At 38.5% G+C, this 23,815-nt stretch overlaps 1 non-coding gene across 1 annotated transcript; it reads left to right on the top strand.

The window, feature by feature from the left end:
- The first annotated feature begins 23,411 nt into the window (after window positions 1-23,411).
- On the top strand, window positions 23,412-23,515 carry LOC112798715 (small nucleolar RNA R71). Its single transcript, XR_003200314.1, has one exon. It is a non-coding gene; the product is annotated as a small nucleolar RNA R71 (small nucleolar RNA).
- Window positions 23,516-23,815: the final 300 nt, after the last annotated feature.

Below are 23,815 nucleotides of genomic sequence, written 5' to 3'. Positions count from 1 at the left end.
TGCTTGGAGCTAGCATTAGGCAGAAAGTGAGAACGTGTTTTTAGATCAAATTTTGGTGGAACACCAAACTTAGAATGCTTCATTCTCTCTTAATTTATTTTGGTGTGGAACACCAAACTTAGCTCCTTGCAATACATACAAATCATACAACCTTTTTATTGAAAAAGCTTATGAAAAGAAAACTACCTCCGGTTGGGTTGCCTCCCAACAAGCGCTTCTTTATTGTTATTAGCTTGACATCCTCCATTCTTTGATCATGGAGGCTGAAAATCATAGTGCCTCAGCTTTTCACCTCTTACTGTGAACTTCCTTCCGGTCTCCTCTTTGATGATCTCTAGGTGTTCAAGTGAAAGGACCTGGTTCACAGTGTAGTATTCAGACACTTGTGGAGACACCTTTATTGGTTGGGTGTTTAACATCACTTTATCCCCTGGTGAGAAGTCTTCAGTGAGGATCTTCTTGTTTCTCTACCCTCTTGGCCTCTTCTTTTTTTCTTTCTCAAAAGATATTCCCTGCATTGGTGGTTCTTTATCTGGGATGTTAAATTTCTCATCTGGGGGCTTTGGATCTAGTTCCTCATTGATTTCTTTGCTTTGTTGCACCATCTCTACTGCTTTCAAGCATGGATTTAGAAGTCTTGGAGTTAACTCATTGACTGCCTCCTTCAGGCTTTGATCTCTGGCCTTATCCTTCATACAATCTTCTTCTTGAGTAGGCTCATGCATGGTTTTAAAAACATGGAATGCTAGGTGCTCATCATGCACTCTTAGCAACAATTCCCCTTTTTCAACATCTATCAATGCTCTGCCCGTAGCTAGGAAAGGCCTCCCCAGGATGATGGGAGTGTTAGGGTCCTCTTCTATATTTGAGATAACAAAGTCAGCAGGGAGAAAGAATTTTCCCACTTTTACCAACACATTCTCCACAACTCCCAGTGCTTGCTTAATGGATTTGTCAGCCATTTGGAAAACTATTCGTGTGGATTTCAGCTTAGAAATTTGAAGTGTCCTCATTAGAGACAAAGGCATCAAGTTTATGCTTGCACCGAGGTCACAGAATGACTTCTCAATTGTTATGTTTCCTATGGTGCAAGGTATGTAAAAACTCCCAGGATCATCTTTCTTCTCTAGCAACTCTCTTTGGAGGATAGCACTACATTCCTTTGTCATCTCAACAATTTGCCCTTCCTTTAGGGATCTTTTCTTTGTGAGTACTTCTTTCATAAATTTGGCATATAATGGCATCTGTTCAAGTGCTTCCAAGAAAGGAATATTGATGCTGAGAGTCTTAAATATGTCCAAGAATTTCGAGTATTGCTTATACTCGTTTTCTTTTTTGAACCTCTGAGGGTATGGAAGGTTGGGGACATATGGCCTCACCCCTTCCTTCTTCTCTTGTAGTTGTGATTCAAGGATATTCTTGTCTCCCTTTGAAATTTGTGCCTTCTTGGTTGTCTGATCCTTTTCACTGTTCTCCTCTATTTCTTCTTGTGGAACTTCTTTGTTGTGTTGTTCCTGACTGATGGCTTCCTTCTTCATAGTCTTCTCACTTCCCACTGTGATTGCCTTGCACTCCTCCCACTTTGTAGCTTTTCCTTTGTCTCTTGGGTGTTCTTCAATGACATTGGGGAAGGTATTTGCTCTCTTCTCACCCATTTCTGAAATTTGCTTAGCCATTTGCCCCATGTGTCTCTCAAGGTTTCTGATTGAGGCCTATTGGTTTTTGAATGCCAGGGCCTGATCTTTCCTTGCAGTTTCCTGATCTTGTCTTGCCATCTCTTGATTTTTCATGAGTTTCTCCATCATTTTCTCTAGACTTGAGATTCTTTGAGAGTCTGGATTTGGTTGTGGTTATGTGAAATGAAATGGTTGTTGCTGGAAGTTGTTTAAATTAATTGTGGGGGTACTTTGAGGGTGGGATGTGGATGTAGAAAAGTTATTCTGGTGGTTTTGTGAGTTGTTATGGCATTGGTGGTATGTGTTCTGTGGGTTTTTAAATTGGTTAGTATTATTGGATGAATGGTTTTGGTTGTTTGTGTTGCTAATGCTGCTATAGTTGAAGTCACTTTGTCCTTGGTTCTGGTGCTCACCCCACCTTGAATTAGAATGAGTCTTCCAGGGTGTCTTGTGTGCATCACCATGAAAATTGTGTTTTAATGAACTTGAAGTGTTATTCATGCATTGCACCTGCTTAGAGCTTTGTTGCTCATAATTGAATATCCTAAAACTTTCTTCAGATTGATTCCACCCATGTGAGGTTTGAGATTGGCGATGTGTGTTTACTGCAGCACCTTGCAGTCCATCAATTTTCTTGGCCATCATTTCTATTTGTTGCTGAAGCTGTTGATGCATCTGTTTGTTTTGTGCCAATAGAACATCAACATCTTCAAGCTCCAGTACATCCTTTCTCTGGGCTGGTTGGCGTTGCCTTTGATGACCATAGAAGTATTGATTGTTTGCCACCATGTCTATGAGGTTTTGGGCTTCCTCTGTTGTCTTCATTAATTGCAAAGAACCTCCTGCTGAATGGTCTAGTGCTTCCTGAGCTTTCAGAGTCAATCCTTCATAGAAGTTTTGAAGTTTATCCCATTCTTTGAACATTTCTGGTGGACACTTCCTGATTAAAGCTTTGTATCTTTCCCATGCATCATACAATGATTCTCCATCCATCTGAGTGAATGTTAGGACCTCTGTTTTGAGTTTGATAATCCTTTGGGGAGGATAGAACTTGGTTAGGAATTTGCTCACTAAGTCTTCCCAATTATTGATGCTTTCTTTTGGAAATGTCTCTAGCCATTGAGTGGCCTTATCCTTCAGAGAGAATGGAAACAGCAGTAGCTTGTAGATGTCTGGATGCACACAACTTATTTTGACAGTTTCACAAATCCTGAGGAAGATGGATAAGTGTTGGTTTGGATCTTCAAGTGGACTTCCTCCATAGGAGCAATTGTTCTGCACCAGAGCGATAAGTTGAGGCTTCAACTCAAAATTATTTGCATGAACGTTGGGAGTGAATATGCTACTCCCGCAGTTTCTTGCATTAGGGATAGTGTAAGAGGCCAACACCCTTCTTGTAGGATGGGTATTGTTGCTCACTCCCTGTTCACGCACCTCAGCCTCCATGACTTGCGAGAATCATAAACAAACCAAATGAAACATGGACATTCTAATGCTAGAATGTGGTTAGAGGGTTAGGTGACACAATGTGTCAAACAGTTAATGTGCTTAGTTAAAAAGAAAAAAATGCTTAATCTAGACCACCACCTCACTTAATCATTGTCAATCTAATTCAATCCCCGGTAAGGGCGCCAAAAACATAATGGTGGAAAACGATCCAACACAAAACTCACCGGCAAGTGTACCGGGTCGCATCAAGTAATAAAACTCACGGGAGTGAGGTCGATCCCACAGGGATTGAAGGATTGAGCAATTTTAGTTTAGTGGTTGATTTAGTCAAGCAAATCAAGTATTGGTTGAGTGATTTTGTATCCAACAATAAGTAAATAGCAGGAAATGTAAAGGGAGAGGGATGAATTGCAGAAATTAAAGAGAACTGAAAGTAAAGGTGCTGAATCTTAAAGAACAAGAAATTAAATGACTGAAACTTAAAGTGCAAGAAATGTAAATTGCGGTAACTTAAAGTGCAAGAAATATAAATTGCTTGAATGAAAAAGGGATTTAAGGACTGGGAATTCAGAATTTAAGCAAGAGAAACTAAATTACAACAATTATTAAAGAAAGATAAGAATCGAAATTGGCTAGATCTCAAACAGAAATGGAAATTTGAATACAGCAGTGGTTCAACAGAAGAACCATAAAGAAAATTAGATCTCATGACTCCAGAGACTAGATAGCAGAGTCTAGATCTTAATTGCCTTCCTAGATCCAAGTTCACAAAGCAAGTAAAGAGAAATTGAAGATTGAAGCAGTAAATGAAATGAAATTTAACTCAATTATGCAGAAGGAAAATCAAAGAGATCTTAAATGGAGATTGAGACAGAAGATCCTCAATTCTTCACACTTAAGACTCAAACAAAGCCCAGTAAAGAAAACAAAAAAAATCAGAGGAAGAAGAAGTGAATTCTCTCCTCCAATTCTCAAGCTATTGCCGAAAAACAGTAAAATGGAAAGTGAGCTCTCAAGTTGACTAAGGATGAAAGTTAAAATGAAAGTCAGCTTCTTTTTTAATCCTAACTAACACCTATTTATACACTTTCTATTTTGGATCTAAGAATTTTGAGTGGGCTTTTTGATTTGGTGAAGAAGTGAATTAAGTTGGATTTTTGAGTGAAATTCAGCCCATGTTGCTCCCAGGAGGTTGCTCTGCTCTTGTGGAGGGCAGAGCAGGGAAGCCTTGCATGTGGATCCAACTAGCGTGCCAAATTTGGGAGGGGCATCAGGATGCTGTCCTGCCCTTGTGGAGAGCAAGGCAGTGTTGTCATGGTGCGTCCAAGCTGTGCGCCCAAGCTCCCTTGCTGTGCGTCAATGTGTGTGCTGGCCGTGCCAAATTATGCACCATGCACTAAGGAATGTTGCTCTGCCCTCCACAAGGGCAGGGGAGTGCAAGATTTCCGTGTTCTTGGGTGAGGTCCCAAGATCGAAACCTGGCTGAAGGCATGCTGAGCTTTTTCTTCTTGGCACATGATTCACGCTTAAGGCTTGGCTTCCTAGAGATATTGTGTTCGAAACTTGGTGGTAGCCTTTTAACCAAGTGTGGCTCATTTTCCTTTATTGTTGCGCCACTCCCTTCCCTTCATGTGCTTGGGTTCGAAACCCATGGGTGGCACTTGGAGAACAATTTCCTTGAATTTTTCCATGAGGAGCCCGAAATTGCTCTTGCGGAGGGCAGGCAGAATTTTTCCTTCCCTTGTTTCTTGGCCTAGAATTGTGCTCCACCCTCAAGATGGGCAGAGCAGTGAAGCCTTGAATGCTTGGTTCATTGTTGTGCTCCCTTGGAGGGCAGTGTGCTCTTGTGGAGGGCAGTGTGGCTTCCTCCTTCAATGCTGCGCCACACTCCTTCTTCTTTTGCCACACTATTTTCTTCCTTTGGCCACACTTCTTAAGCCACGCTTCCTTCTTTTCTTCTTTTCTTCACCTACAATTAATCAAAATAACCAATCTAGTATCACTAAATTCACAAGGTTTATAAATCAATAAAAAACAATTAAATTTAGCTTGAATCTCATGATTTAGCATCAATTAAATGGTGGTTGATTGATTCAAATAAAACATGCAATTCCACTCTAAATTGCTTACTTATGGTGCAAGAAAGTGCATAAAAACTAGCGAAACAAGTGAAATTAGCTTGAGAAATGGGTATATGATGACTTGTCATCACCGGGGCCCACTTTAGTGTGTGCTTGGGCTGAGCTTGAGCTTTACACGTGCAGAGGCTTCTCGTGGAGTTAAACGCCAAGTTGTAATATGTTTTTGGCGTTTAACTTTGGTTTGTGACGTGTTTCTGGCGTTTTACTCCAGAATGCTGCATGGAACTGGCGTTGAACGCCAGTTTGCGTTATCTAAACATGAATAAAGTATGGACTATTATATATTGCTGGAAAGCCCTAGATGTCTACTTTCCAACGCAATTGAGAGCACGCCATTTGAAGTTCTGTAGCTCCAGAAAATCTATTTCGAGTGCAAGGAGGTCAGAATCCAACAACATCTGTAGTCCTTTTTCAGCATCCTATCATATTTTTGCTCAGGTCCCTCAATTACAGCCAGAAAATACTTGAAATCATAGAAAACACACAAACTCATAGTAAAGTCCATAAATGTGAATTTTTCATAAAAACTAATAAAAACATCTCTAAAAGTAGCTAGATTCTACTAAAAACTACCTAAAAACAATGCCAAAAAGCGTATAAATTATCCGCTCATCAAGTACTACTGAAAAAGAGCTTCTGGCTATTGTTTTTGCTCTGGATAAAATCCGAGCCTATTAACTTGGTACTAAGGTAGTAGTGTACTCAGACCATGCAGCTCTAAAATATTTACTAGCTAAAAAGGAGTCTAAACCAAGGCTAATATGTTGGATACTGCTGCTGCAAGAATTTGATTTAGAAATTAAGGATTGGAGTGGTTACCAGAATTTAGTGGCAGACCACTTAAGTCGCCTTGAGCACCTTAAGGATGACTCCACTCCTATCAATGATACTTTCCCATTTGATAGCTTACAGGCAGTATCTGAAGTAGTTCCTTGGTATGCACTTGTAGCCAATTATCTAGTTAGCTACACTTTTCCTCCCAATTTTACTAAGCATCAAAGAGACAAGCTAAAAAGTGAGTCCAAATATTACATATGGGATGATCCATATTTATGGAGGTGTGGTGCTGACCAGGTAATTAGACGATGTGTGCCTCAATCAGAATTCCAGTACATTTTTGTGGCCTGCCACTCATTTGAGAGTGGAGGACATTTTAGCCCTCAAAAAATAGCTAGAAAAGTTTTAGACTGTGGATTCTGGTGGCCTACTCTTTTTAAAGATGCTGCTGAATTTTGTAAATCTTGTTCCCCATGCCAAAGGATTGGTAATATATCCAAGAGGAATGAGATGCCTCAACTGATTATGCTTTTCTGTGAAATTTTTGATGTTTAGGGCATCGACTCCATGGGTCCATTTCCAAATTCTAATGGTCACCTTTATATACTATTAGCTATGGATTGCGTTTTTAAATGGGTGGAAGCAATTCCTACCTGTACTGATGATGCTAAAACTATTGTTTCCTTTGTGAGATTACCTATATATTACCTTTATACACTATTAGCTATAGATTACGTTTCCTTTGTGAGTGATCAAGGCACTCACTTTTGTAATAGGAGACTAACAAGATTACTGAAGAAGCATGGGATAATTCATAAAGTAGTAACAGCCTACCATCCACAGACTAATGGACAAGCCGAGGTGCCTAATAGAGAGATAAAGCATATATTACAAAAGATAGTCAAGCCTCATAGAAAGGACTGGAGCACCAGGCTCCAAGATGCGCTTTGGGCATATCGGACAGCATACAAGACACCAATCGGGATGAGTCCCTTCCGCTTAGTTTATGGAAAGGCCTGTCACCTCCCAGTTGAGGTAGAGCACAAAGCCTTCTAGGTGGTAAAAGAATGCAATATGGAATTTGAGAAAGCCGAAACTGAAAGAAAGTTGCAACAGTAAGAATTAGAAAACCTTTGCCTAGAAAGCTTATGAGAACTCCAGGCTGTACAAAGAGAAGGTGAAGGTTGTGCATGATAAGCACATCAAGAGGAGAGAGTTCCAACCTGGGGACTTAGTCCTCCTTTACAACTCCAGATTAAGGCTCATGCCAGGCAAGTTGAGATCAAGATGGGATGGTCCCTATCGAGTAGAGAAGGCTGAGCCATACGGAGTCTTTCACTTGAGTCATCCTTCAAGCTCTGAATTCATCAAGGTCAATGGACATTGCCTAAAGCTATATCATGGTGAGAAGATGCAGAAGAACAAGGAGCTAGAGATATTCCTCTTGGAGGATCCACCAACAGCAGGAGACTGAGCTAGTGGAGCGTCCAACTTAAGGACGTTAAAGCAAAGTGTTGGGTGAGAGACAACCCACCATGGTATAATCGTTCTTTTTCCCCTCCTTAGTTTTCTTTTTCAATAACTCTTCTCATTATCAGTACATATAGTTGCATCTTCATCTGCATACTGCATACAAAAAAAGAAAAATGGCACGTGACGCAACAGCGTCGCCGACGCGTCCACGTCATTTGCCCCTTGGAAAGAGATGAGAATTTTACAGAAAGTCATGTGAAAGTGTGGATGGAGGCATGCCTTTGGCACAAATACGCCCACGCAACCGCATCACTGACGCGTCAGTGTCATGTGGAAAAAATGGCCTCCCACTCGTCCACGTCACCTACACGAACGCGTGCCCCAAAAAAATCGACGTAAAAAGGGTGTATGGCAGAATGTTAGGTTGGAATGGGGCTGGAACCATGCTAGAAGTACAAGCCTCACCACGAGATCGCGTGACCCACGCGTCCGTGTAGTTTTTCAAAATATAGCTTTTCACGTGATCGTGTCACCTACGCGAATGCGTCACCCCAAATTTTAGCAAAATAAGTTTGAAACAGAAAGTTGCGCGAACGAGAAGCTGCTCTCGCGCCAATAGCACAATTTATATCACGCGAACGCATGCCCCACACGTCCGTGTCACTTAGAAATCGTGCCATTCGCGCGTCCATGTTCCCCACGCGTCCGCGTCGCCTACGCCGCACAACTTATCCAGATCAGCCAAATATCATATCTTTTCTTCCTCAAATCCTACATTTTTCTTTTCCCTTCTTCTTTCTTTCTTCTTCCTTCCTTCCCTCTTCATTCTTTCCCACTTCTTACTTACTTTCCCCCCTCTTTCTTTTTCGCCACTCATCATCAAGGTTCTTTCCTTTCTTTTTTCTCTTTTTTACTTTTCCATTTATTATTTTTATTTTCTTCTTCTTTTTTTTCTTTTTCCTTTCATTATCTATGTTTTCTTTTTCTTTTTTCTTTTTACACCCTTTTTATTGGTGTTGGAAATTTACTTGGGTCTATATTCTCTATATTTCGCTTGTGGATTATTAAGGATTTGTTTGACAATTATATTACTTTTCATAGGATTGCTTGCATGTTCAAATTTTTTACTTTCAAAAACATATTTACCATGCATGCTATGTGTTTGTGAAAAAGCCCGTCTGGCATTGTGCACTATTTTTAGAATTCTTTTATTCCACTACTCTAAATGCTTGTTTTTCACAAAATCCCTTTTATTTTTTATTGATTAAATATAATTGTCACATACAAACATATTGTTAGTTTGAAAGAGTTGATAATCTAACTTGGACATTTAATGCTTGATCTATGCTACTCATGCCTTTGCCGGCATGCCAATAAACATCTTGCATCTAATTGTCCTTACATGCACTTGTTATATTTCCATTGATGAACTTTCACATGTAGTCATGACCATGTGTTAACGACATCCTTCTTTACCGTGCATCGATTATCACATATACAGCTCTCTTCCTTGCCCTAACCCTTGAAGTTTTAAAGTCCTTACTCTATCCCTTTCAGGATGGCCACCAAGAAAGGAAAAGAGAAAGCTACTCCCAAACCACCAGCAAGGAGAGGAACAAAACGAGCATTAGTGGCAAAGCCATCTTCAACAGCGGTTAAACCCTCAACAAAATGAATCAAGAGGGTTATCAAGGTCAATGAAAAAGAGAAAGCCTTTCCAGCAAAGGACACTGCGCGGTTCAATAACCGCTACTATGAGCATATGTTCCCCATTCTGGCGGAAAGGAACTATAACAATGAGCACCTTCTCATCCTCCCGACCCAAATTGCTGAATACGTTGAGCCCCGGATTGAGCGAAGACAATGGGGATTCCTACAGAGACAGTCACGATAGATTAATCTATCATGGGTAGTTGAATTTTACTCCAACTTTCACTTGCCAACCCTGCAGTCTGTCTAGTCCATCAGAAGCAAGTCCCCATCACAGAAGAGGCCATTCATAAAGCTTTAAATATTTCCCCTGCTCCAGAAGGATTGGATGCATTTCAAGAAGCCGCACTCCAGCACCAGACATACCAATTTGACTGGGACGCCGTTCTCAGAGTTATCGCACAACCTGGCAGCACATGGATCTATGGATACCATCGTTCCTGACCTAAGGGAATATCTGCTTCCGCACTTACCTTAGAAGCTCGAGTATGGGCGCAGATTATGTCCCATTACATCTTTCCAAGCACTTCTGAGTCCTCCTTCACTGCAGACATGGCTGTTCTACTCTGGTGTATCATTACAGACTAGCTTCTAAACCTACCAAGACAAATCCGGAATGCAATGGGACATGTACAAATTGCGGGAAACTTATCTTTTCTTGCCTTGGTTTCAGATCTCGTCTCAGCAGCTGGAGTCTCCTACAGAGCTGGAGACACCAAAGCCATGCTTCCACGGAGTGATCAGTACATCCCTAACGAAAAATATATCAAACCTCCAGCAGCCACTACCAGCCAACCTGCATAACAGGCTAAAGACATGCCTCCTTCCATACCACAAGCACCTTCAACAAGTCAGCTGCTCCATTAGATACTAGAGAGGTTGGACTGTCAAGAATAGAAAGCGAAGCTATGAGAGCGCCGCAACCAACGCCGATTCAAATACCTCAAGGAACTACTCAAAGGAAACCACAGACCTGACAAAGACCCAGACACTCCGGAGTCCACTTCATTTACCAGCACAGGGAGCCATGACGGTCCTGATTGTAGAGATACTGCTACTAGCCCCCCTTCTTTCCTGACAGATGGCACCGAGGATGGTGCAAAGCCTTAAGTGTGGGGAGGTTTGTCAGTACCTGACTTCCGGAGGTAACTTCTCTTCCCTAACATCAATAAAGTAGGATATTTAGTTATTTTTCCTTTGATTATGATAGGATAGATTGTTTACTAATAGGTTATTTGCATGCATGTTCTATTTGGTTGAAATATAATGAGTTTCTTTTTAAGACTCTATTTTTGAAAAATTTAACTAATTTAAATCAAAACTTTTTGTGTTAAATTTGTTTGAAGTTGTAATTGGAACCTGGTTTTTGAGCTAAAGAACATACAACCCGTGAGATTTTGAGCTTATTTATATGGTTACACTATTTAACCATAAACATTTTATTCTTGTGTGTTTACTTCTCTATGATTGTAATTTATATTTTGTTTCACCCTATATGTCCAATGTTTAATGTGTTATATGCATGCATATGATTGAGGCCATTATTCGTTTAGCTCACTTATCCCAAATAAGCCTAACCTTTAAATTACCTTTGTTAGCCACTTTGAGCCTTTTAATCCCATCTGTTCTATATTTTACCACATTACTAGCCTTAAGCGGAAAAATAATTAAATATCCCAATTGAATCTTTGGTTAGCTTAAGATAGAAATTGTGTGTTAATTGAGTATGGGAAGATTGTGGGAACAAGAGTTAATAAGGGAATGTGTCATGATAAAATAATGGGAATTTGGGCACCTACTCATGTGAAACTAGAAAAATTAAAAATCCATGTGTATTCAATAAATATATAAATAAATAAGGGGACAAAATTACCCCAATGCTAAGTTTAATTAAAGATCAATGCATATGTGATAAAAATTAAAAGAAAATTTGATACATGAGTATGTAATGCAAAGTGAGAAATTATGGGTAGCTAGGCACGATTCTAAGTTATATAGAGTGTATGTATACTAGGTGAGAGCCTAGGTTAGTCAAAAATTCATATTTTAGCTCACTTAGCCTATATATATATACCCGTACCCTTACCTTAGCCCCATTACAACCTTGAAAATACCTCATGATATTTGCATTGGTACATTAAATATTGTTGATTGGTTAGGAAAAGAACAAAGTTTAGAAAGCATGATTAGAGAAGGATAGAGTGATTACCCTATACACTAGAGAGATTAGAGTGCACATACACCATCAGTGAGGGTTCAATGCTTGATCCTACGTTCCCTGCTTTTATGAGATGTCTTCTTACACAAATTTACCCGTTCTTACTGTATGACTTGAATTAGTGGAATTTGATTTATATTTGTGGTGCACGAAATTGTGATCTCAATGGCGCCAACAACTTGGTACGCACAATTGTAATCTCAACTCTTTTTCACAACTTCGCACAACAAACCAGCAAGTGCACTCGGTCGTCCAAGTAATAAACCTTACGTGAGTAAGTGTCGATCCCACGGAGATTGACGGCTTGAAGCAAGCTATGGTCATCTTGTAAATCTCAGTCAGGCGAATTCAAATGGTTATAGAGTTTTGATAATTAAAAGATAAATAAACATAAAATAAAGATAGAGATATTTATGTAATTCATTGGTGGGAAATTCAGATAAGTGTATGGAGATGCGTTGTTCCTTCTGAATCTCTGCTTTCCTATTGCCTTCATCCAATCCTTCATACTCCTTTATATGGCAAGCTGTATGTTGGGTGTCATCGTTGTCAATTGCTACTTCCCGTCCTCTGAGTGAAAATGGTCCTCTACGGTTTCTGTACGGCTAATCAACTATCAGATTTCTCGTCTCGGATGAAAAATACCATGCAGAGATATCGTATGGCTAATCAGCTGTTAGTTCTCGATCGTGTAGGAATAGGATTTACTATCCTTTTGCGTCTGTCACTATGCCCTACAGTCACGAGTTTGAAGCTCATCATAGTCATCCCATCTCAGATCTTACTCGGAATACCACAAACAAGGTTTAGACTTTTCGGATCTCAAGAATGCTGCCTATTGATTCTAAATTATACCACAAAGACTCTTATCGTGAACCAGAAGGCTAAGAGATATGCATTCAAGCTCGTTTGTAGATAGAACGGAAGTGTTTGTCAGGCACGTGTTCATAGGTTGAGAATGATGATGAACGTCACATAGTCATCACTTTTCACCATGTTCTTGTGTGCGAATGGATATCTTAGAACAAGAATAAGCATGAATTGAATATTAAACAGTAGTAATTACATTAATACTCAAGGAACAGCAGAGCTCCACACCTTACTCTATGGTGTGTAGAAACTCCACCGTTGAAAATACATAAGTGATGAAGGTCCAGGCATGGCCGTGAGGCCAGCCCCCAATATCTAATGACTAAAAATGATCCAAAGATATTCCAAAAGATCATCCAAAGATTCCAAAAAAGATGTAAGTACAATGGTAAAAAGTTCTATTTATACTAATCTAGTTACTAGGGTTACAAATATAAGTAAATGATGCAGAAATCCACTTCTGGGCCCACTAGGTGTGTGCTTGGGCTGAACATTAAAGCTTTCACATGTAGAGACTTCTCTTGGAGTTAAACGCCAGTTTGCATCCTGTTTTTGGCATTTAACTCTAGCTTGCAACTTGTTTCTGGCATTTAACGCCAAAATAGGGCAGAAAGCTGGCGTTGAATGCCAGTTTGCATCGTCTAAACTCGGGCAAAGTATGAACTATTATCTATTGCTGGAAAGCCCTGGATGTCTTCTTTTCAACGCAATTGAGAGAGCGCCATTTGGCTTTCTGTAGCTCTAAAACATCCATTTCGAGTGCACGGAGGTCAGAATCCAACAACATCTGTAGTCCTTCTTCAGCCTCTGAATCAGATTTTTGCTCAGGTCCCTCAATTTCAGTCAGAAAATACCTGAAATCACAGAAAAACACACAAACTCATAGTAAAGTCAAGAAATGTGAATTTTGCTTAAAAACTAATAAAAATATACCAAAAAGTAGCTAGATCCTACTAAAAACTACCTAAAAACAATGCCAAAAAGCGTATAAATTATCCACTCATCACAACACTAAACTTAAATTGTTGCTTGTCCCCAAGCAACTGAAAACAAAAGAGGATAAAAAGAAGAGAATATACAATGAATCTCACAATATTAATGAAACTTAGTCCCACTTAGATGAGCGGGGCTAGTAGCTTTTTGCTTTTGAACAGTTTTGACATCTCACTTTATCCTTTGAAATTCAGAATGATTGGCATCTATAGGAACTTAGAATTTTAGATAGTGTTATTGATTCTCCTAGTTCAGTATGTTGATTATTGAACACAGCTACTTTATGAGTCTTGGCCGTGGCCCTAAGCACTTTGTTTTCCAATATTACCACCGGATACATAAATGCCACAAACACATAACTGGGTGTACCTTTTCAGATTGTGACTTAGCTTTGCTAAAGTCCCCAGTTAGAGGTGTCAAGAGTTCTTAAGCACACTCTTTTTGCTTTGGATCACGACTTTAACCTCTCAATCTCAAGCTTTTCACTTGGACTTTCATGCCACAAGCACATGGTTAGGGACAACTTTATTTAGCCGCTTAGGCCAGGATTATTTCCTTGGGGCCCTCTTATCCATTAATGCTCAAAGCCTTGGATCCTCTTTACCCTTGACTTTTTGTTTAAAGGGCTATTGGCTTTTTCTGCTTGCTTTTTCTTTTTCTTTCTTTCTCTCTTTTCTTTTTTTTTCTGCCATTCTCTTTTTTTTCCCGCAAGCTTTGTTATTCACTGCTTTTTCTTGCTTCAAGAATTAATTTCATGATTTTTCAGATTATCTATAACATTTTTCTTTGTTCATCATTCTTTCAAGAGCTAAGAAATTTAACATTCATAAACCTCACTATAAAAAATTTGCACTGTTCAAGCATTCATTCAGAAAACAAAAAGTATTACCACCACATTAAAATAATTAAACTTATTTCAAAATAAAATTTGAAATCCAAGTACTTCTTATTCTTTTGTAATTAGGCACATTTTTCATTTAAGAGAGGTGAAGGATTCATGGAATTATTCATAGCTTTAATGCGTAGACATTAGGCACTAATGATCATGTAATTAAGACACAAACATTGATAACACATAAAGCAATTCAAAAAATAGAAAAATAAGAACAAGGAAATTAAAGAACGGGTCTACCTTAGTGATGGCGGCTAGTTCTTCCTCTTGAAGATCCAATGGAATGCCTAAGCTCCTCCATGTCTCTTCCTTGCCTTTGTTGCTCCTCCCTCATAGCTCTTTGATCTTCTCTAATCTCATGGAGAATGATACAGTGCTCTTGGTGCTCCACCCTTAGTTGGTCAATGTTGTAACTCAAGCCTTCCAAAGAGGTATTGAGTTGCTCCCAATAGTTGTGTGGAGAAAAATACATCCCTTGAGGCATCTCAGGGATTTCATGAGAAATTTCCTCATGCTCTTGTTGAGGTCCATGTGTGGGCTCTCTGGTTTTCTCCATGCTTTTCTTAGTGATGGGCTTGTCCTCTTCAATGAGGATGTCTTCCTCTATGACAATTCCAGCTGAATTGCCTAGGGATCACCTTTCACTTGGCCACAACTTCATAGAAGTGGTCTTGATGGACCTTTGAGATGAATCTCTCCATTTCCCATGACTCGGAGGTGGAAGCTTTTGCCTTCCCTTTCCTCTTTCTAGAGGTTTCTTCAGCCTTAGGTGCCATAAATGGTTATGGAAAAACAAAAAGCAATGCTTTTACCACATCAAACTTAAAAGGTTTGCTCCTCCTCGAGCAAAAGAAGAAACAAAAAGGAGCAGAAGAAGAAAATAGAGGAGATGGAGGGAGATAGAGGTTCGGCCAAGGGGGTAGAAGAGTGTTTGTGATGTGTGAAAATGAAAGAGTGAAGAGAGGTATTTATAGGGAAAGAGAGGGAGAGTGGCCAAATGGAATTGGGTGGGTTTGGGAGGGTAAAGTGATTGAATTTGAAAGTGAGGTAGATGGGGTTTTTGGGGAAGAGATATGGAGGTGATTGGTGAAGAGAATATAGGGAAGATTATAGGATTAAATTGGTGAGTGGTATTTTGGGTGGGGTGTTATAGAGATGTGTGATGGGGAGAGAGAGAGGGTAGGGTAGGTGGAGATCCTGTGGGGTCTACAGATCCTGAGGGGTCACGAATTTCTCATCTCTGCTCCTTTTAGGCGTGCAAAATGCCCTTATTGTGCAATCCTGGTGTTTAATGCCAGTTTGCCGCTTGTTTCTGGCGTTAAACGCCAGATTATATACCTTTCCTGGCGTTTAACGCCAAGCTGTTGCTTGTTTCTGGCATTAAACGCCAGCTTTGTGCCCTTTTCTGGCGTTAAACGCCAGTCTGGTGCCCATTTTTGGCGTTAAACGCCCAGAATGGTGCCAGACTGGGCGTTTAACGCCCATTCTGATACTCTTACTGGCATTTAAACGCCAGTAAGATTATCCTCCAGGGTGTGATATTTTTATTACTTCTTTTGAATTTGCTTTGATTTTTACAGTTGTTTTTGTGACTCCACATGATTATCAACCTAAAGAAAACATAAAATTACATAGATAAATAAAAATTGGGTTGCCTCCCAACAAGCGCTTCTTTAATGTCAATAGCTTGACAATGGGCTCTCATGGAGCCTCACAGATAATCAAAGCATGGTTATGGCCTCTCAACACCAAACTTAGAGTTTGGTTGTGGCCTCTCAACACCAAACTTAGAGTTTGGTTGTGGTCCCCAAACACCAAACTTAGAGTTTGAATGTGGGGGCTTTGCTTGACTCTGTATTGAGAGAAGTTTTTCATGCTTCTTCTTCATGTGTACAAAAGGAGAACCTTGAGTATTGAATACAAGGTAGTCCTCATTCAATTGAAGGCCCAACTCTCCTCTGTCAACATCAATCACAGCTTTTGCTGTGGCTAGGAAGGGTCTGCCAAGGATGATGGATTCATCCTCATCCTTCCTAGTGTCTAGGATTATGAAATCTGCAGAGATGTAAAGGCCTTAAACCTTCACTAGCACGTCGTCTACTAGTCCATAAGCCTTTTTCATGGATTTGTCTGCCATCTCTAGTGAGATTCTTGCTGCTTAAACCTCAAAGATTCCCAGTTTCTCCATGACAGAGAGGGGCATGAGGTTTATGTCTGACCCCAGGTCACATAAAACCTTCTTAATGGTCATGGTGCCTATGGTACAAGGTATTAAGAACCTTCCGGTATCTTCTTTCTTTTGAGGTAAAGTGTGCTAAACCCAGGTATTCAGTTTATTAGTGATCAAGGGGGTTCTCCATGAGGGATTATAGGTGTTTCCATAGGCTTCACCCATGTAATTCACCTCTGCCATTGTAGGGTTCTCAGGATCATAAGCTTCTTCTTCAAAAGATGCTTCTTTAGTACTGTTGGATGCATTTTGCAAACCATCAGACTCTGAGATATCATATTGACTTGCTGAGTCAACATTTTATTCTGAGCCAATATGGCATTCAGAGCATTAATTTCAAGAACTCCCTTCCTATGAGGCATCCCATTACTCATAGGATTCCTTTTAGAGCTGTACATGAACTGGTTATTTGCAACCATTTCAATGAGTTCCTAAGCTTCTACAGGTGTTTTCTTCAGGTGAATAGATCCACCTATAGAATGGTCCAATGACATCTTCGACAATTCAGACAGACCATCATAGAATATATCCAGGATGGTCCATTCTGAAAGCATGTCAGAAGGACACTTTTTGGTCAGTTGCTTGTATTTTTCCCAAGCTTCATAGAGGGATTCACCTTCTTTTTGCCTGAAGGTTTAACATCCACTCTAAGCTTGCTCAACTTTTGAGGAGGAAAGAATTTGGCTAAGAAAGCTGTGACCAGCTTATCCCAAGAGTTCAGGCTATCTCTATGTTGAGAGTCCAACCATATTCTAGCTCTGTCTCTTATAGCAAAAGCAAAAAGCATAAGCTTGTAGACTTTGGGATCAACTCCATTGGTCTTAACCGTATCACAGATCTGCAAGAATTCAGTTAAGAACTGAAAAGGATATTCTGATGGAAGTCCATAAAACTTGCAATTCTGCTGCATCAGAGAAACTAATTGAGGCTTTAGCTCAAAATTGTTTGCTCCAATGGTAGGGATTGAGATGCTTCTTCCATGGAAGTTGGAATTTGGTGCAATAAAGTCACCAAGCATCTTCCATGTATTATTGTTGGGTTCGGCCATTACATCTTTTTCGAGATTCTTTGTAAGGTTTTCTCTGGATTATTGTGCTTTAGCTTCTCTTAGCGTCTTCTTCAGAGACCTTTCAGGTTCAGGATCTGCTTCAACAAGAATGTCCTTGTCCTTTCTCCTGCTCATAGGAAAAAGAAGAGGACAGAAAAGGAAGAGGAATCCTCTATGTCACAGTATAGAGATTCCTTTATGTGAGTAGAAGAAGAAAAGAATAGAAGAATGATGTAGAGAGAAGAGATGAAGAATTCGAACACAGAGAGAAGAGAAGGTTCGAATTATGAGTAGAAAAGAAGTGTGAGTAAATAAATAAATAGAAAAAGGAGAGAGTGAGAGGATTTTCGAAATTAATTAAAAGGAAAAGGAAAATATATTTGTTTTTATTTTAAAATTTTGTTAGGATTCCAAAATTAAGAGGAGAAATAGAATAAAATTAAAATTTAAAACAATTAGTTAATTAAAAAAGTAGTTTGAAAAAGAAGTTAATGATTTTCGAAAATTAGAGAGAGAAAAGTAGTTAGGTGGTTTTGAAAAATATAAGAAATAGTAAAACAAACAAAAAGTCAATTAGTTAATTGAAAAAGATTTGAAAATCATTTTTTAAAGTATAAGAAGTTAGAAAAGATTTTTGAAATCAAATTTTTGAAAAAGATATGATTGAAAAAGATTTGATTGAAAAAGATATGATTTGAAAAAGATATGATTAAAAAGATATGATTGAAATTTATTTTGAAAAAGATTTGAAAAGGAAATTAAAAAGATTTGATTTTAAAATTAAAATTAATGACTTGACTCACAAGAAATCAAAAGATATGATTCTAAAATTTAAAGTTTGAATCTTTCTTAACAAGAAAGTAACAAGCTTGAATTTTTTTAATCAAAACATTAATGTTAGTAAAGATTGTCGAAAATTTGAATCAAAAATAAGAAAAAGATTTTTGAAAATTTTCGAAAAACAAAAGGGAAAGAGAAAAAAAATAAAAAAGATTTGATTTTTGAAAAAGATTTGAAAAGATAAAGTTTTTAAATTGAAATTTTGACTTGACTCATAAGAAACAACTAAATTTTAAAACTTTTGGCTAAGTCAATCCAAAATTTTGAAAATTATGAGAAAAATAAGGGAAAGATATTTTTTGATTTTTGAATTTTTAATGATGAGAGAGAAAAACACAAAAATGACTCAACACATAAAAATTTTGGATTAAAACCAATGATGCATGCAAGAACACTTTGAATGTCAAGATGAACACCAAGAACACTTTGAATATCATAATGAACATCAAGAACACATTTTTGAAAAATTTTCAAGAAAAGAAAACATGCAAGACACCAAACATAGAACTTTTCAATGTTTAGACTAATAAATCTAAAATGCATATGAAAAACAACAAAAGACACAAAACAAGAAAATATGAAGATCAAACAAGGAGACTTATTAAGAACAACTTGAAGATCATGAAGAATGCAATGCATGGATTTTCGAAATTTTTTTGAGAAAAATAAAAATATTCAATTAACACCAAACTTAAAATTTGACACTAGACTCAAACAAGAAACACAAAATATTTTTGGTTTTTATGATTTTATTAATTTTTTTTGGATTTTTTTAAAATATCTTTTTGGAAAAACAAAAACAAAGAAAAAAATTTGAAAGATTTTTGAAAACTTTTTGAAAATAAAATAAAGGTTGAAACAAAAATAAAATTACATAATCTGAGCAACAAGATGAACCGTCAGTTGTCTAAACTCGAACAATCCACGGTAACGGCACCAAAAACTTGGTGCATGAAATTGTGATCTCAATGGCGCCAACAACTTGGTACGCACAATAGTAATCTCAACTCTTTTTCACAACTTCGCACAACTAACCAGCAAGTGCACTGGGTCGTCCAAGTAATAAACCTTACGTGAGTAAGGGTGGATCCCACGGAGATTGACGGCTTGAAGCAAGCTATGGTCATCTTGTAAGTCTCAGTCAGGCGGATTCAAATGGTTACGTAGTTTTGATAATTAAAAGATAAATAAACATAAAACAAAGATAAAGATACTTATGTAATTCATTGGTGGGAATTTCAGATAAGCGTATGGAGATGCATTGTTCCTTCTGAATCTCTGCTTTCCTATTGCCTTCATCCAATCCTTCATACTCCTTTCTATGGCAAGTTGTATGTTGGGTGTCACCGTTGTCAATAGCCACTTCCCGTCCTCTCCGTGAAAATGGTCCTCTACAGTTTCTGTACGGCTAATCAACTGTCGGATTTCTTGTCTCGGATGAAAAATACCATGCACATATATTGTATGGCTAATTAGCTGTTGGTTTTCGATCGTGTAGGAATAGGATTTACTATCCTTTTGCGTCTGTCACTACGCCCTACAGTCGCGAGTTTGAAGTTCGTCACAGTCATCCCATCCCAGATCCTACTCGGAATACCACAGACAAGGTTTAGACTTTCTGGATCTCAAGAATGCTGCCAATTAATTCTAGCTTATACCACAAAGACTCTAATCGTGAACCAGAAGGCTAAGAGATATGCATTCAAGCTCGTTTACAGGTAGAATGGAAGTGTTTGTTAGGCACGCGTTCATAGGTTGGGAATGATGATGAGCCTCACATAATCATCACATTCATCATGTTCTTGTGTGCGAATGGATATCTTAGAACAAGAATAAGCATGAATTTAATAGAAAACAGTAGTAACTGCATTAATACTCGAGGAACAGCAGAGCTCCACACCTTGCTCTATGGTGTGTAGAAACTCCATCGTTGAAAATACATAAGTGATGAAGGTCCAGGCATGGCCGTGAGGCCAGCCCCCAATGTCTAAGGACTCAAAATGATCCAAAGATATTCCAAAAGATCGTCCAAAGATTCCAAAAAAGATGTGAGTATAATGGTAAAAAGTTCTATTTATACTAAACTAGTTACTAGGGTTACAGAAATAAGTAAATGATGTAGAAATCCACTTTCGGGCCCACTTGGTGTGTGCTTGGGCTGAGCATTAAAGCTTTCACGTGTAGATACTTCTCTTAGAGTTAAATGCTAGTTTGCAGCCTGTTTTTGGCGTTTAACTCTAGCTTGTAACTTGTTTGTGGCGTTTAACGCCAGAATAGGGCAGAAAGCTGGCGTTGAACGCCAGTTTGCATCATCTAAACTCGGGAAAAGTATGAACTATTATATATTGCTGGAAAGCCCTGAATGTCTACTTTCGAACGCAATTAAAACTGCTCCATTTGGGTTTCTATAGCTCCAAAAAATCCATTTTGAGTGCAGGGAGGTCAGAATCCAACAGCATCTGCAGTCCTTCTTCATCCTCTTAATAAGATTTTTGCTCAAGTCCCTCAATTTCAGCCAGAAAATACTTGAAATCACAGAAAAACAAACAAACTCATAGAAAAGTCCAAAAAATGTGAATTTTGCTTAAAAACTAATAAAAATATACTTAAAAGTTGCTAGATCCTACTAAAAACTACCTAAAAATAATGCCAAAAGCGTATAAATTATCCTCTCATCAGTTTGTCTTAAAGAACTTATTTGCTTTTAACCAAGTAGACAAAATCATATAGTTGCATTCATATATATAGGTTTCATTGCATTGCATGAGTCTTACATTTCCCCTACTCATTTATTTTATCTCCTTGAACTAAGCATGAGGACATGCTAATGTTTAAGTGTGTGGAGGTTGATAAACCATTATTTTATGATTTATATTGTGCTTAATTGAGTGGTTTTATCAAGTCTTTACCCACTTATTCATATGATTAGCATGATATTACAATTCCTTCACAAAGTTGTTCTATGGTTGAAAACTTGCTTCCTAGAGATATTTTTATTGTGTATTTTAATTTTCTTTTATACCATTCGATGCCGTGATCCGTGTGTTAAGTGTTTTAGGTTTCATAGGGCAATAATGGCTTAGAGAATGGAGAGGAGGCTTGCAAAAATGGAAGGAACACAAGAAATCAAGGAGATGACCAACGAACACTGACGCGGACGCATGGCTCACGCAACCGCGCGAAATGGAGAAAATTGCAGTGACGTGTTCACGTGCCAAATGCGAACGCGTGGATTGAAATCTGCATGGATGATCCGAACGCATGGACAACGCGTACGTGTGGCGAGGAAAAACGCTAGATGATGCGATCGCATGGACGACGTATACGCGTGATATGTTCGATCTGCAGAATTTACAAAAACCGCTGGGGGCGATTTTGGGCCGCGTTTCAACCCAGTTTTCGGCCCAGAAACACAGACTAAAGCCAGGGAACATGCCAAGACTCAGGAGAGATTTTGATGAGGATAGTTTTTTAGTTTTTAGATCGGATTTTACTCCTCCTCTAGGTTTTCTCTCTACACATTCATAGTTCTTTAAATTTTGTTTGTTTTTTGGATTTGGATATTGAGAAGAGTTGTTACCTCCACTAAGACATCGTCATTCTAGTTTGTTTTCTTATATTTCACTTACTCTTTCATATCCTTAAATTTTCCAGAGTTACAATTGGATTATTTTTAGAGTTTATCAATACAAGAACTATTTTTGTTTTTAATTGATCTTTTTTATTATTGTTTATCATGTCTTTCTTTATTTTCCCTTTTAATTTTGTGAAGTTTACATTCATGACAATGGAGTAGTTCCCCAACTTGATTGGGAGTTGATTAAAATGAGAACCTTGAGTTGGAATACTCAAGAGTTAAATTATAATTGGGTTTTTGGTTGGTTGACTCTCTAGTCACTAATGCTAATCCTTCCCAAGGAAAAGGATTAGAACTTGTGAATAGAAGTTGACTCCCAACTTACTTGACTTTCCTTTATTCAGTAAAGGATAACTAAGTGGAAACAACTACCAATTATCAATTGATCTTGAGAAAAATCCAACAAGGATAGAACTTCCAATTAATCTTCTCCCGGTCAAGATCTTTATTTAAATTACATAAATTCTCTCATTTATTTTCCTGTTTCTTAAACTCAAATTTTCTTGGAAAATCTTTGACCAATAAGCTGCACTCTTTTGTCAACTCGTTGCGAGACGACCTAGGATTCATACTCCCAGAATTTTTTATTTTAATTCTGTGACACCCCCTTTTAAATTGATAAGCGGATTTTCACTGGTTAAGAACTGTACTTGCAACGTATTTATTCCATTAAATTCTTACTCGGTCAATTTCTGCCTCCATCAGCCTTTCACTCTATTTTTGGGTTCTTTTCTGTATTGCTTGGGATAGCACTAGAAGGAGTTTCAGTAACTCTTGTACTCACCTGACCCACTTGTGCTTCCAAATTTCTGATGGAGGACCTTGCTTCATTCATGTAACTGAGAGTGGCTTCGGATAGATTAGAGACTATGTTTGCTAAGCCAGAGAGGCTCTGCTCAGAATTCTCTGTCTGTTGCTGAGAAGATGATGGAAAAGGTTTGCTATTGCCAAACTTATTTCTCCCACCATTATTGTTGTTGAAGCCTTGTTGAGGCTTCTGTTGATCCTTCCATGAGAAATTTGGATGATTCCTCTATGAAGGATTATAGGTGTTTCTATAGGGTTCTCCCATGTAATTCACCTCTTCCATTGTAGGATTCTCAGGGTTATAAGCTTCTCCTTCAAAGGAGGCGTCTTTAGCACTGCCGGATGTAGCTTGCAATCCAGTCAGATTCTGAGAAATCATATTGACTTGCTGAGTCAATATTTTGTTCTGAGCTAATATGGCATTTAGAGTATCAAACTCAAGAACTCCTTTCTTCTGAGTCACCCCGTTATTCACAGGATTCCTTTCAGAAGTGTACATGAACTGGTTATTTGCAACCATCTCAATGAGTTTCTGGGCTTCTACAGGTGTTTTCAGATAAAGGGATCCACCAGCAAAATGATCCAATGACATCTTTGACATTTCAGACAGACCATCATAGAATATACATATGATGTTCCATTCTGGAAACATGTCAGAAGGACACTTTTTGGTTAATTGCTTGTATCTTTCCGAAGCTTCATAGAGGGATTCACCTTCCTTTTGTCTGAAGGTTTGGACGTCCACTCTGAGCTTACTCATCTTTTGAGGTGGAAAAAATTTGGTCAAGAAGGCATTGACCAACTTTTCACAAGAGTTCAGGCTTTCTTTAGGTTGTGAGTCCAACCATGTCCTAGCTCTGTCTCTCACAGCAAAGGGGAAGACCATAAGTCTGTAGACCTCGGGATCAACCCCATTGGTCTTAATAGTATCACAGATCTGCAAGAATTCATCTAAGAACTGATGTGGATCTTTTAATATAAGTCCATGAAACTTACAGTTCTAATGCATTAGAGAAACTAATTGAGGCTTAAGCTCAAAGTTGTTTGCTCCAAT

Source organism: Arachis hypogaea, chromosome 4, assembly GCF_003086295.3.
Source record: "Arachis hypogaea cultivar Tifrunner chromosome 4, arahy.Tifrunner.gnm2.J5K5, whole genome shotgun sequence".
Taxonomy (NCBI): Eukaryota; Viridiplantae; Streptophyta; class Magnoliopsida; order Fabales; family Fabaceae; genus Arachis; species Arachis hypogaea.
Note: the sequence above shows the minus strand (reverse complement) of the source record. Positions and strands in the feature narration are given on the sequence as shown.